Raw genomic sequence first — 11,647 nt, 5'->3', positions numbered from 1 at the left:
CAATGGCCGGTCACACATTTAATGGAACCCAGTTTTTTAAATACCCATAATGTTCACAAAAGAGGTTTGCCTTTCAGAAGTCTGTTATTGTAGCCATGTCTGTTAATATCTAGTTTGTAAATTATCTACTTACAGGGTTTATCGGGGACTCAGGCTTCTTTTTTTGCCAAAATCTTAATGGCAGTTACAGGTGCACCTCACAAAATTAGAATATCATCAAAAAGTTAATTTATTTCAGTTCTTCAATACAAAAAGTGGAACTCATATATTATATAGAGTCATTCTAAGCAGGGTGATCTATTTCAAGTGTTTATTTCTGTTAATGTTGATGATTATGGCTTACAGCCAATGAAAACCCTAAAGTCATCATCGCAATAAATTAGAATAATTAACAAAAACATCTGCAAACGCTTCCTAAGTATTTAAAAAGATCCCTTAGTCTGTTTCAGTGAGCTGCACAATCATGGGGAAGACTGCTGATTTGAAAGATGTTCAGAAGGCAGTCATTGACACACTCCACAAGGAGAGTAAGCCACAAAAGGTCATTGCTAAAGAAGCTGGCTGTCCATAGAGTGTTGTATCCAAGCATATCAATGAAAAGTTGAATGAAATGGAAAAGTGTGGTAGAAAAAGGTGCACAAGCAGACTGAATAACCACAGCCTTGAAAGAATTGTTAAGAAAAGGACATTCAAAAATTTGGGAGAGATTCATAAGGAGTGGACTGCTGCTGGAGTCATTGCTTCAAGAGCCACCACACACAGAAGTATCTAGGACATGGGCTCCAAGTATCACATTCCTTGTGGCAAGCGACTCATGAACAATAGACAATGCCAGAAGTGTCTTACCTGGGCCAAGGAGAAAAGGAACTGGACTGTTGCTCAGTGGTCCAAGGTGTTGGTTTCAGATGAAACTAAATTTTGCATTTCATTTGGAAATCAAGGTCCCAGAGTTTGGAGTAACAGTGGAGAGGCACAAAATCCAAGCTGCTTGAGGTCCAATCTGAAGTTTCTACAATCAGTGATGGTTTGGGAAGCCATGTCATCTGCTGATGTAGGTCCACTTTGTTTTATCAAGGCCAATGTCAGCGCAGCCGTGTACCAGGAAATTTTAGAGCACTTCATGCTTCCCTCTGCTGACAAGATTTTTGGAGATGGAAATTTCATTATCTTGCAGAACTCAGCACCTGTCCACACTGCCAAAAGTATCAATACCTGGTTTAAAAACAACAGTATCATTGTGCTTGATTGGCCAGCAAACCCACCTGACCTTAACCCCACATAGAATCTATGGGGTATTGTCAAGAGGAAGAAGAAAGACACCAGACCCAACAATGTAGACGAGGTGAAGGCTGCTATCAAAGCAACTTGGGCTTCCATAACAGCTCAGCAGTGCCACAGGCTGATCGTCTCCATGCCATAACGCATTGATATAGTAAGTGATGCAAAAGGATCCCCAACCTAGTATTGAGTGTATTTACTGAACATATGTTTCAGTAGGCCAGAATTTCGGATTTTAAAATCATTTTTCAAGCTGGTGTTTTCATTGGCTGTAAGCCATAATCAATATTAACAGAAATAAACACTTAAAATTGATCACTCTGTTTGTAATGATTCTATATAATATATGAGTTTCACTTTTTGTATTGAAGAACTGAACTAACTTTTTGATGATATTCTAATTTTGTGAGAAACCTCTGACGAGCGTTATCTTCTGGTCTGCTCTGTCAACTGGGTGTCACTGCCGACATCATATTGGCAGTGATACCTCCATGACAGAGCAGAACTCAGAAGAAGAAGCTGCTCTGTCCATGTGACTTCATAATCGCCAGCAGGAGGGGCCTGTGACCACACTGAGAAGGTACAATTTTTTGTAGGGCAGAAGAGGTAGGTAGTTGGCAAATAGTTCTTAGCACCATAGCAAAAAAGAAAACAAAGTCCTGGATTATCCATTTATCCCCTTTCTGACATTGGGCGTAATAGTACACCGATGTTGGACACCCTCCCTTTGATGTGAGCCCAGATCTTTTTCAGCATATGTCAGCTATTTTGAACAGCTGACATGTGCCCGGAACAGCCACGGGTGGAATCGCGATCCACCCGTGGTTATTAACCCGTTAAATGTTGCTGACAGCGGAATTTAACATGCACTTCCGGCAATCATGCCGGAAATCTGCCCATCAGTGAGTCCTGTCACGTGATGGCGGGTCACCGACTGGTTGGTATGACAAACAGAGGTCTCCTGGTCGGCGATCATTGCAAGTGAGGTGTTCTGCTACATAAAGATGATCTGATTATCGCCTGTATGTAGCAGAGCTGATCGGGTTATGGCAGCTTTTAGTCTCCTATGGAGACTATTGAAGCATGCCAAAAGTGAAAAAAAAATGTTTTTAAATTATAAAAAATAAATAAAAGTTCAAATCACCCCCCTTTTGCCCCATTCAAAACAATAAAAAAAAAACATACACATATATGGTATCGCAGCATTCAGAATTGCCCGATCAATAAAAAAAAGGATTAACCTGATCGCTAAAAGGCTTAGCGAGACAAAAAGTCAAAACGCCAGAATTAAGGCTTTTGGTCTGTGCGACATTGCATTAAAATGCAATAACAGGAGATCAAACGATTGTATCTGCAACAAAATGGTATAAAAAATAAGCTCTCACCCTACCCGACATCACGAAAAAATAGAGACACTATGGTTATCGGAAAATGGCACAATTTTTTTTTTAACAAAGTTTGGAATTTTTTTTCACCACTTAGATAATAAAGAACCCAGACATGTTTGGTGTCTGTGAACTTGTAATGACCTGGAGAATCATAATTATAGGTCAGCTTTAGCAGTTAGTAAACCTAGTAAAAAAATCAAAACAAAAAACAACTGTGTGATTGCACTTTTTTTTGACAATTTCACGGTACTTGAAATTATTTTCCCATTTTCCAGTACAAGTTATGTTAAAACCAATGGTGCTGCTCAAAAGTACAACTCGTCCAGCAAAAAACAAGCCCTCATATGGCAATATTGATGGAAAAATAAAAAAGTTATGGCTCTCGGAAGAAGGGGAGCAAAAAACGAAAATGTAAAACAGAAAATACTTCCTATCACGAAGGGAATAAAGATTTCCTAAAATAATTTTCCATTCAACATACCACAAATGTGCCATTATCAGAATTTAATAAATCTCGATTTGTGCTGAGTCGCTGCACTCAAGGGAGAAATTCAAGGCGCATCAAATAAATCTGATGCACACTGAATCTGCCAGGATGGATTAAAAAAAAAAGACTCTTATACTTACCCTTCTTTGGCCCTCTCAGCACCTGTCCCATAACCACTGCTCTTCTGATCATCTCTCTTGTGTTCTATCTTTGTTTTAGGTCGCTTCAAGCCGTGACTTCCATTCAATAAGGATCATGATGTCAGGTGGAGGTTGGTGTACGTCATGGATGTTAATGACATGTCTTGTACATGAAGTGATGGGTATTGCCACCAATATCATGGCAAAATACAGGCTAGTCTCTTGGAATTGAAGCATAGGGAAGGCTGAGGAGAAGTTGAGTATAACAATATTTACCCCTTCCTGTCCTTCTAAAATTCAACAAATTACAGCTGGTTGGCTGCAATATTGCTGGATTTGCCATCAGCAAATCACCCAAAAATTGGATGGAGCAAATTAGATCTAAAAATAAATAAGTGAATTTGATTTGTCATGATTTTATTTGCTCATTTGTAGTCATTATACCCTGTATATTGTGGCAGATATATCAATTTTTACGGCTACAGAAGGGCCTAGCATATACTAAGATCCTTCATGTTAAAATACACAAAAACACTGTGAAATCCTGTGTGTATCTAACCCAGGCCTTTGCACAGTGTGGCCCGCGGGCCACACCCGGCCCTCTGGCAGTCTCAGTCCGGCCCGCGGACGGAGACAGCCGTGGGGCTGGAAATCAGAGGTTCACGGGCCACACGGTGCCTGCCCGCTCGCTGTCTACATGTGCGGCTCTGAGCTGCGCCCGCCGCTGCCTCCTTTGGTGGAGGAGGGCCTCCGGCCACTTCCTTCACCAATCAGCATGTAATCAGAGGAAGGGAGAGAAGCAGAGCGCCAGTGGTGTTTTGTTTTCTCATGTGTTTGGGCTATTTGGGTGGGCATGGGGAGGCTATGGGGCAACATGGTGCAGCACACGTGGGGCGACAGGATGCTGCACACATGGGGCGACATGGTGCTCCACACACGGGGCGACAGGATGCTGCACACATGGGGCGACATGATGCTGCACACAAGGGGCAACAAGGTGCTGCACACAAGGGGCGACATGGTGCAGATATAATATCTAGCAGTAATTTATTTCTTCAGTGCTCTCAAAATCTCTTAATTGCACAATTCCATTGATTGTCTTCTTGGTTACGGCTTCTTCTATGTGGTAGAAGAAAGTTGTTCTTACGCTGATCTAGAAAAAAAATAAGAAGCAACATGTTTTATTATATTCATGAACTTACACATTGTGAATAAGAAGACCCATCACCACTTTTATAGGTTTATTTTAGTAAATAATACTTTCTTAAACCAATTCTGGAGCATCTTTTCTTAGAATTCTCCATTGTGCCATTCATCTGTAATTCCAGCTAGAGTAAATTGACAACTTTGTTATATGGTGGTGTATCCACACACATTCTGAATCTGTCAGAATTGATTGGACAACGTCAGAGAATCCATAAAAAAAGAGGGGGGAAAAGCCAGCTTACCGTAACCGCCCGGAGCAAACATCATTAACAGAGACGATAATAATCAGGTAAATAGTCAGGAGATCCAGTTCAATGGAGTAAATATCTTCAGCTTTATGATGATATGACTAAGGGTGTAAAGCGTACCAGAAATGCATTGATGTTCTAATTTATGGACTATTGATGCATGTGAAGTTATTTCAATAACGTACAAATAAAGCTGAAGATTTTTACTCCGTTGAACTGGATCCCCTGACTATTTACCTGTACGTCAGAAAATAGCAAGGTAACACCCAACTATCAATTTATTCATAAATTTCTCAGGAGGAACAGCACAATTCAAAGTTCTAAGAAAAATCCAGAATTGATATTTCATAGGAAAAACTCATATTCACTAAATAGACATATTGCATCAGGACTAGAGATGACAGTTTTTCTTTAGTAAGACACAACAGTAAAATTATAAAGAAAACACGTCCTACCATCTTGATCTGATTTTTCCTGCAATGTCTTTCAGGACCCATTTATTGCATATGAATCAGATCTGAAGGCTTTCATTGTAATAACTTTCTTCTCCCGCAACAAACCTCTACTATTACTACAAAAAATGTTTTGACAGAAATCTGTGAAGAGACCTTTTCTCCCTAAACAATATTGGAAAACCACAAAAAAGGTAATGAAGATATATTACACTGATGCTAGAGCTTCATGGAATGTAACTGATCAAAGCTTTTACTGTCCCTTTGAGAAACAAGAAAACTCCTCAGACTCATTTACTAATAAGTAAAAAAAAGCATAAGTCACAAAAGTTTTGTGGTTACTACCTGCATAATTAAAGTCTTGATGCTCCCATACTCCCATTTTACAAAAGAATATTTCGTTAAAGTTGTAACATCAATAATTGGTTTTATCATACAAAAGACTGGCCTCAGAGAGGAAAAAATAGATTTTGAGATCTGCTAAAAACAAAATGCAAAACTAAACTAAAAGTAATTGGCTATGGAATATAATAATATACAGTATGATGACTTAAAGAGATTGTCCCATAAACAACGTTTATCAGCTATTGTAGATGATAAACATTTGATTTCTGGGGATCGGGCTACTCAGACCGCAACGGCAGTGAGAACTGAGAACCCAATATTACCTATGTGAAAGGAGAGATAATAGGCATGTTCACCCACCATTCCTAAAGACAGTGAATGGAGCAGTGGTCACACATGATCAGTGTCACTCCATTCACAAAGGGGCTATGGAACTCATGTTCCCGGGAACAGTGGGGGTCCCATTGATTGAATCCCTGGTGACTATAAATTTAACATCTATTTTGCAGATATGGTATATGAGTTATTTGTTGAACAAACATTTTAAGATGTGGAAGAATAATTCAGCTTGGTCTCATCCAATTTAATTTGGCCCTATCAACTATGACAAACCAAAATCTCACCCTGAATATATTTGTGTTCTGGCAACAGCCGTTTCGCCTTGCAGTGTGCTTCCTCTGGCTTTAGAAAGGTTGACTTCTGCACAAAACAGCTGTTGCCTCACAAGAGACTGTTACACACTTGTTGTTTTACATGTTTGGAGGCAAACAGAGAAGTGTTTTTTAGGAACAGGGGAGAGCTACACCATATGTATCTTTTTGTGAAAATTTAAATGTGCTCATGAAAATGTAGCCCCATAATGTATTTTATGTGAGCAATCTGTAAATAACGTAAGAAGCATCACACCACATACACTTACTTGTATGTAAACATCATGTGAAAAAGGGCTCATGCACAATCAAATCAAAGTTCTATGCAACTTCGTGTTATACAATACTGTAATGTAGCTCTGACAGCAATTTATGGGACTCTATGGATATTATTTTCGATGGCTCCTGTATGAATTGGTAAAAAAACTGTGGCAGCTCCAAAACATGTCATATTCAGGAAGAATTTTTGATTGAAAATATCTGTTTGCATTATCTGGCAAATATACCAAAAATAGTATGACTTATGTGGGAGTACTGCCATTTTAATGTGGCCTTTATTGATTTTTGATTTCTGCAAATACAAATATAAACTGATTTTCCAAGACCTGTAATGTGTTAATGTTTCTTCAATAGATATAAGAGAAGGTTTTGTTTAATGTTTCTTCAATAGAAATAAGTGAAGGTTTTGTTTTGCATGGTGAGCTGATGTTTAATTGATACCATCAAATGGTAGATACAGTGTTTTGATCGCTTATGGTTTAATTTTTTGGCAGAGATGCAAAGATTAAAAAAATACAATTCTGGTGTTTCAATTTTTATCATTTTATGGCATTTACCACTTTAGTCAATTAATTTTATATTTTGATAGATCGTACTTTTGTAGATGAGGCGATAACATAAATGTTTTGCTGCTTCAAAAAGATGTTGGCTAGGTAAAACAGCCAGTATCTCCCTGGTTTGGAATGGGCTCAACTCCTGAGTCTACATGCACGGAGACTCAACCTGTGATGTGCTATTATATCATGTCAGGAAGGAGTTAAAGAGTAATACTTTTAGAGATAGGTTAACTACCTGCAATAGTTACACTTTGGAGGCAGTTTTCTTTCAACTGGAAGAAAGCTAATTAGCATACTATTTTCCTCCAGGGAACATGTTCAGGCCTATTAGGGTATGTGCACACGATCCGGGGTTGTTGCACAGCGTCAAACCCGCAGTGGCCAGATGTTACAGCATAGTGGATGGGATTTCAAGAAATCCCATGTCCACTATGCATCCCCAGATGCCAGCGGCTCACCCATGGAGACGGACATGCGGCACGTCCTTCACCCATTGAATGTATTGACTGCAGTGAATCCGCACGGTTTAGTGATGACATGCGTGTTCACCTGCATTCGATAGACGGCAGCGTTTTGGACTCAACGAATATGAGCTGCTTCCAAATCACTGCTACTTGTGCACCCGACCTAAAACTCCTTAGCTTGGAGTCTCCAGAAGAAGAAACTGTACCCTAAGAGATGTTGTGGAGATACAACTTACCAAACAGCAAAACATGTCATAACTTTATTCCAAGGTGCTTTGTCAAATTTAGGAAACACTCATTTAGAGCTATTACTGTATAATTTGATTTCAACATTTAAAAATGTATTACTATAACTTAAAATTTGAAAACAATGACATTGACAGTTGCTTTCAATTACCTTTATGCAGATTCCCAAAGGCAAGGTGCTTAAAAAGTAATATTTGTAGTACAGCACTATGCTAGCAAGTATTTCCATGTTTATATGAGGTATTCATTATATATTTTGCAAACTCTGGTTCAAGTAATTTGAATCATGAACACCTAGACAATAATTCATTTTCTCTTATGCAGCAGCCATTGTAATGGCAATTTAGCATTTTTTACATGAAAGTGATTCATTAAGTTCTATTTTTGGCACCTTAATAGCTACCATGAATATGTAACTATGAGTCCTCGATTTAAACAGGGTGCAATATTCGCAAATAAAACTGCCACTTATATAAAATAACACCTTCATTAGTCTGTTGATGATGTGCATACCCAACATGTGTACAGTTATTTTACCATTCAGGCTTAGAAATGATTTCATGCCCATTTATAACATGAAGTTTATTAAATTAAAATGCCTGTGTAATTTAAAGAGCTTTCTTCCTAAAATGAAAAGTCACCCGTAACTATATTCCATGACTTATCCTTAAGTTGTAAAAAGAATTACTCTAGCTGGTTTTAAGTTGAATTGATTTCTGTGGGAGCAGATTGAAGTCGAGTCTGGCTGCTCGCAAACTTAACATGGGGATTGTTAACTAGATTTCTGAAGGGTGAAATTCTCTTGTTATACAAACTGCTATAAAAATCTCCAGGATAACATAGTGATAATTCTTGTCAAACTTGGTATGGCTCTGTGCTACTCACCTGCCCTTTCTCTAATGTTGGAGTATTTTTACTCCCCCGCCTCTCTTTGTGCTACTCCAAACACCTTTGTAATTATTAATCAAAATCTTTTATCTCAGGAAATTAAAATAATTAACAAAAAACACCTGTAAAGGCTCCCCAAGCATTTATAAACGCCCCTTAGTATGTTTCAGTAGGCTACACAATCATGGGGAAGACTGCTGACTTGACAGATGTCCAGAAGGCAGTCATTGGCACCCTCCTCAAGGAGGGTAAGCCACAAAATGACATTGCTATAGAAGCTGGCTGTTCACAGAGTGCTGTATCCAAGCATATTAATGGAAAATTGAGTGGAAAGAAAAAGTGTAGTAGAAAAAGGTGCACAAGCAACCGGAATAACCGCAACCTTGAAAGGATGGAAGGCCATTCAAAAATTTTTGGGAAGATTCACAAGGAGTGGTCTGCTGCTGGAGTCATTGGTTCAAGAGCCACCACACACAAACATATCCAGGACATGGTCTACAAGTATCGCATTCCTTGTGTCAAGTCACTCATGACAACTTCAGAAGCATCTTACCTGAGCCAAAGAGAAAAAGAACTGGACTGTTGCTCATTGGTCCTAGGTGTTGTTTTCAGATGAAAATAAATTTTGCGTTTCATTTGGAAATCAAGGTCCCAAAGTCTGGAGGAAGAGTGGAGTTGCACACAATCCAAGCTGTTTGAGGTCTAGTGTGAAGTTTCCACAATCAGTGATGGTTTGGGGAGCCATGTCATCTGCTGGTGTAGGTTAACTGTGTTTTATCAAGACCAAAGTCAGCACAGCCATCTCCCAGGAAATTTTAGAGCACTTCATGCTTCCCTCTGCTGACAAACTTTTTGGAGATGGAAATTTCATTCTCCAGAAGGAATTGGCACCTGTCCACACTGCCAAAAGTACCAATACCTGGTTTAAGAACAACAGTATCACTGTGCTTGATTGGCCAGCAAACTCAGCTGACCTTAACCCCATAGAGAATCTATAGGATATTGTCAAGAAGAAGATGAGCAACACCAGACCCAATAATGCAGAGGAGCTGAATCCTGCTATCAAAGCAACCTGGGCTTCCATAACACCTCAGCAGTGCCACAGGCTGATCACCTCCATGCCACTCCACAATGATGCAGTAATTGATGCAAAAGGAGCCCCAACCAAGTATTGAGAGTATTTACTGAACATACATTTCAGTAGGCCAACATTTCAGATTTTAAAATCATTTTTCAAGCTGGTGATATAAAGTGTTCTAATTTACTGAGATAATGACTTTTGGGTTTTGATTGGCTGTAAGCCATAGTCTTCAACATTAACAGAAATAAACACTTGAAACACATCATTCTGTTTGTAATGACTCTATATAATGTATGAGTTTCACTTTTTGTATTGAAGAAATGAAATAAATTAAATGTTTAATGATATTCTAATTTTGTGAGAAGCACCTATATGTACTATATTAACAATTGGACACACTATTGGATAGGGCTATTTACCACACACCTTTGGTCCCTTTTGTTGGACGTTCTTATTTACATGGTGCTGTATGTTGCTTGTTGGTGTCCTTTACCATCATATCTTTTAAAAATTGCTTGTCAATATATGTGTGATTATGTTAATAAAGATTTGTTATAAGCTTTTGCTACCATAAAACTCTTATGTTTCTCCTTTGTTAGCATAATGTAATTGGTTGGTATACAGGTAGCTAGGCGATGGTGCTTGGTTTACTGATTAACATGAGTCTGGGCATTTTTGTATTGTATTAACAATAATACACATAGAAGCAGTTGAAAGGTCAACAGGTTTGCTTATGTCATGTTTAAAAAAAAGCGCTTTATGACTCAGATTTACTAACAATTATTGCTAGTTTAGTTCTGAAAGGGCTTCATAAAATGACTTAGCACTTTCTTCAACAATATCATCCACAACCTATTCCCTCATATCATATATATGAAATGAACCCCTTAGTGATGGAGCCAATTTTGACCTCAATAACCAAGCCAAATTTTACCATTCTGACCATTGTCACTTTATGTGGTAATAACTCTGGAACGCTTCAACAGATCCCACTGATTCTGAGAATGTTTTTTCGTGGCATATTGTTATTCATGATAGTGGTAAAATTTCTTCAATATGACTTGTGTTTATGGCAAAAAATTGAACTTTGGCAACAAATTATCAATTTTTAAACTTTAATTTGTGTTCCCTTAAATCAGGGAGTTATGTCACAAAAAATATTTCATGAATATTTCCCACATGTCTACTTCACATCATTTCTTTTGTTAGGACGTTAGAAGGGTTTAAATTTGACCAGCTATTTCTAATTTTCCCAACAAAATTTACAAAACCATTTTTTTAGGGACCACATTACATTTGAAGTTACTTTGAGAGGGCTATATGACAGGAAATGCCAAAAAGAGACACCATTCTAAAAACTACACTCCTCAAGGTGTTCAAAACCACATTCAAGAAGTGTATTAACCCTTCAGTACTGAAGCAATGTTGAAGGAAGAAATAAGCATTTAACTTTTTCACAAAAAATTACTTTAGACCCAAAACTTTTTATTTTCACAAGGGTTGCAAAAGAAAATGAACCCCAAAATTTTGTTTTGCAATTTCTCCTGAGCACGCCGATGCCCCATATGTGGAGTGAATCCACTGTTTGGGCGCACAGCAGGACTGAGAAGGGAAAGAACAGCAGGACTCGGAAGGGAAAGAACACCATCTGACATTTTTAATGCAAAATTGGCTGGAATCGAGAGCAGATGCCATGTTGCATTTGGATGTCCCTAAACGGTGGAAACCCCTCACAAGTGACCCCATTTTGGAAACCACGCCACTCAAGGATTTTATTCAGGGCTAAAGTGAGCACCCGATGCAAACTCGAGTATTAAGCAGTGGCGCTCAACACTTGCCGTCATATGGTCACCATTTTTTTTACTTTTGAAAAAAAAAATTCTAACTCCAACCCTAACATAACACTAACCCTAATTGCAAAGAATGGAAAAACTGCAA

The 11,647-nt window shown here is 38.4% G+C and overlaps 1 long non-coding RNA gene across 1 annotated transcript in view; it reads right to left on the bottom strand.

Annotated features, from left to right (window-relative positions):
• Positions 1-3,735: 3,735 nt before the first annotated feature.
• The window catches only part of LOC138641402 (uncharacterized), a 234,709-nt gene continuing 226,797 nt past the window's right edge, over positions 3,736-11,647 (bottom strand). The window contains exon 3 of the long non-coding RNA XR_011313819.1: positions 3,736-4,446. This is a non-coding gene — a long non-coding RNA (uncharacterized lncRNA). The remainder of the gene's footprint in view (positions 4,447-11,647) is intronic.

This window comes from Ranitomeya imitator, chromosome 6 (genome assembly GCF_032444005.1).
Source record: "Ranitomeya imitator isolate aRanImi1 chromosome 6, aRanImi1.pri, whole genome shotgun sequence".
NCBI classification, from domain to species: domain Eukaryota; kingdom Metazoa; phylum Chordata; class Amphibia; order Anura; family Dendrobatidae; genus Ranitomeya; species Ranitomeya imitator.
This window is presented reverse-complemented; position numbering and strand designations above follow the sequence as displayed.